Below are 4,044 nucleotides of genomic sequence, written 5' to 3'. Positions count from 1 at the left end.
CAGAGGGAGCGGGTGAGGGCGGCCCTGCAGGTGAGAGGGGCTGGGGGAGGGCAGGGCGGCCGGGTTTGCTGCTGGGGCACCCGGGTTTGCTGCTGGGGCACCCGGGGCAGGTTCTGTCAGCCCGGTTCTCTGCCCTCAGGTCTCACCGGAGTCTGAGCCAGGTCTCCTCCTCCTCCTCCTCCCTGCCCGGGTGTCTCTTTCCCCTCTTACAGCCTTGAGTACAAACCGCCGGGTTGCCTTGTGGTCGGATAGAGCAGGAATACTTGGAAGAGAACTTGTTTTTCCCAGGAGATCATCGACAGGGTAGGGATAATTTAGTAAAGAGTGCTAAGGAATTGCGCTTTTCCGAAGGTCTGAGCTTAGATGAAGAGCACCACGTAGCTTTATATAAGCAGCAAGATGCTTGTTTGGACAGTGCCTGCCCTTCACTCGCTGCTGGTTCGTTTTCTGCCTTTCCTTGGAGATTAAAACCTGAAGATACAGGAATGAAACTTGGCAACTTGTATCCTTAGGGCAACACGGGGTTAAATCCCTGTGTTCATCTCCAGCCTGGTGCCCTGAATGTGGCACAACCTGAGCAATGCAGATGCCACACGAGTTGACGCGTTGGTTTCTGCTTTGAATATGTGGCTGATAATTTGCTTATGATTAAAGCCACCTCACACATGAGTTAGCAATTCAAGTCCTCCTCCTGATTTTTGCTTTGCTGAAATGTGCCAGTGGTTTTGTTTGATGCTCCCAGGGATCTGGGTTGTCTTGCTTGCACTTGAATTTGATTGTGCGCTCTAATAGGAGCAGATAAAGGAGTCTTTGTTAGACTTGTTGCAGCTCACTTGTGCAGGAGACAGATTTTGCTGATGTCAGCTTCTTGAGGTTCAAATTCCAGGATCTCATGTGTGTATGTCCAAACTGGGGAAGCAGTTGTGCCATCAAGTGTCACCGCTGCACTTTTGGAACTGGTGTGCGTGTGTCTTTCAGCATCTGTGTGAGAAGTCAACCCCAAAAGAAAGGGAATTTCTGTTTCATTGCAACCTGCTCAGTTTGATCTGGTTGCTTCCAAAAAACCTGCCGAACAACAAATAGGAAATTGGAGACAAAAAGTAAAAGCCATTCTGATATTCCAGTCACACTAAAGGTTTTGAATTGTTTCTTTGATTTATAAAATGGAGTGTTGAAAGGAAAGTAGTTTCTTTGCTTGTCAGTATTAACTATAGTGACATCCCTGCAAGCTGTTACACCACGGGGATTTCAATCACTGTCTTAGGGCAAGTTTATAGATTTACTCCCATTTCCTTTTCCTTCTGCAGCACTAGCTACACGAGGAAATGGTGGAATATGTTTTGTGTCTAATTTCGGTGTGTGTAGAAAGAAGAGACCTTATTGACAGAAAATAAGAACATTTCAGTGGAAAGTAGTGGACCTGTGATGATATTTACAGATGAAGCAGCAGGGTAAAAAGCTTGACAGTGCTTCACATTTTGGTCTTGAACGTGTCTTTGTGCCTTCTTAAATTTATTGCAACACAAATGGTTTTTTTGGTGGAGTTGGTGTTGTTGCTTGTGTTTGTTCGGTGATGGAGTTTTTTTGGGGGGTTTTGTTTGTTTCTTTGTTTTTTCATGTTGATGGTTGGACTCTGTGATCTCAGAGGTTCTTTCCAACCATGATGATTTTGTGGAGTAATGAAGTCAGTGGCAACATGGTATGACCTGCTTCCAAAGTAAGAAAAGCCTTATATGACTGACCTGCTGTCGATGGGGATATCTTTTTTAAAGATACAGTTTTGCACTGAAGATCATGAAACTGAAGTTTCTGGGCTGTCATCCATTAATTGTCCATATTGCCAAGATAATTGTCACTCTAAGATTTTAGTTTTAAGATACTAAAGGCTGCTATTTTCAGCTAGAGATTACTTTTTTTTTAGGGCTGGAAGTGTGTACTTTGTAAGAATGGGATGTACAGTAGTGATGATCATACTGCCATCTTTGATAAGACTTGTTTCCCCTGAATTATCTTCAGTTGCTACGCTGGGTTTTGATAAGGCAAGTAGGATGTGCAAGCTGTCTTTGGGATGTTGCAGATCTTCCTATCTCCTCCCCTCTTGGGTTCTGTATCAACCCACCATGGTCAGTGGTACAGATCTTGTCTCTTACAGTGTCTGCATCATGCTTTTTGGCTCTGCTAATGCAGATATAACCACCAAACTGATTTTTCCCCCTCTTCTGTAGTGTCTCCCTGGGCATTAAGTTGTGTGGAAGAAATGAGAGGTGATCCAGTTGAGTCAGCAGTGTGTGCTGTGGTGGTGAAAAGTCATTGTGCCGTGGCCTGTGTCGTCAGGACTGCAGCTCACAAGTGAAGGGAAGGGATTATTAATGTTATTGTTACTACTTCACACTCCTGAGGTCACATCTTGAATACTGTCCCACATTTGGGTACCTTGATACTGGAGAACTGCTGACAAATGGGAGTGAGACCAGAAGAAGCTAAACTATATGAGGACTCGAGCACGAGGGGGAATAAAAAATCTCCTTCCTGAGGGATTTCTGAAACTTGACTGAATGAGACCCAGAGCAGCCCGATCAAACCTCACTTATCACTGGTTTGAGCAAAAGATTGCACTGGAACTTCCAGAGGTCCCTTCTGACCTTTTCTAAGGCTTCATACTTTTTCCTGCCTAAGTATTCCTTAAAGAAGCCAGTTCTTTCATGACATTCAAAATGAAATTAACTTCTTCAGTGATGGGAAGAGGAGAATGAGATCAAGGAAACGCCAAATAGTTGAGATCATGCTCTGATATGTGGTTTCATCACTCTGTGGTTTTGTCTAAACTAGTGAGGTCATTGTCAAAATCTGTCTCTTTCCCATGTCCTGTATGGCAGTTTTGTTACAGGAGCATAAGCAGTAAATGGTGATGCAATAAAATCCCTGACTTCTGGATTCTTGCAGCATTACAGGAAAGAAAAGGCATCAGTATTAAAGCTGTGTATGATACAAATATATTTGATAGTGAAAAGCAACAAAAGAGAAACATTGAAAAATGAAGAAGTAACAGCAGAAGCAGAGAATATAAAATCTTCAAAGAAGAGTAGAAACAAATGAATATTGTTCAGTTGCTGCTCATTAATATACCTGAACTGAAAGGGTAAGAAAATATGACTTTGGCCAGAGACATTAATATGAGCTGACTTGAATGCTGACGACTGAGTCACCAGGTCAGTGACAGTGCTGTTCTGTGGGGGGTGAAGAAAGAGGTGTTTAATGCTTCTGTTGAAGTTCAAGACATCAAGGGCCTGCCATTTCAGAAGCTGTTACACTGTGAGGTTATTAAATCTCTGGCTGTCATCCAGCACTTTGTAGCACAGAGCTGCCTGCAGTGGAAGTCAGGGATGGCCCTGTCAAAGCAACTTTGTATGATGAAAACCTCTGCAGGGCAAAGCTGCAGAGTGAAGATTGCCATTTTCTTGTGTAACAGCCTGAGGGCTGAGACTTAATTCTTAATTTCCTCCCAAAATGTTTAGCTGCTGGTTATTTTGAGAGTCATCTTGGTGGATTTCTCTGTGCTTCCAGTTTCTTCACTTGAAATGGATGTCAGCTGCCAGCTATAGAGAATGACAGTTGGAGCATGGGAGGATATGACACTCAGTAACCCAATTTGTAATATGCTCTTTAAAGTCATTGCTACCTTTTGAATATCCCAGTGGATACTTACCTGAACTTTTATCTTTTCCACTATTATTTCTTTCTAGTTCAGACTCTCTGTGTTCATTAGAAGAGTGGTTTTTCACTTCTTAGTTTTACTGAAGTACTTTCTTTCGAATATCCTATTATAGAGAATGGGAGCTTCAGATATGGAAACTAACATATAATGAAGGGATGTATTGCTTCTGATTTTTCCTGTGAGGCTGAAATGTGCAAAAGACTGCTGGTGGGCTTATCTACTAGGACAAATGAGCAGAAACTTTCTGTTCTAAAACTTGGGCAGGGAAAGATTTGCTTCAATAAAACAATAGAGCTTTGTATGTTGTAGCTATTTTAAAGTAGGGAAAT

The sequence above is a fragment of the Chaetura pelagica genome, unplaced genomic scaffold (genome assembly GCF_000747805.2).
Source record: "Chaetura pelagica isolate M959 unplaced genomic scaffold, ChaPel_1.0 scaffold260, whole genome shotgun sequence".
NCBI lineage: Eukaryota > Metazoa > Chordata > Aves > Apodiformes > Apodidae > Chaetura > Chaetura pelagica.
This window is presented reverse-complemented; position numbering follows the sequence as displayed.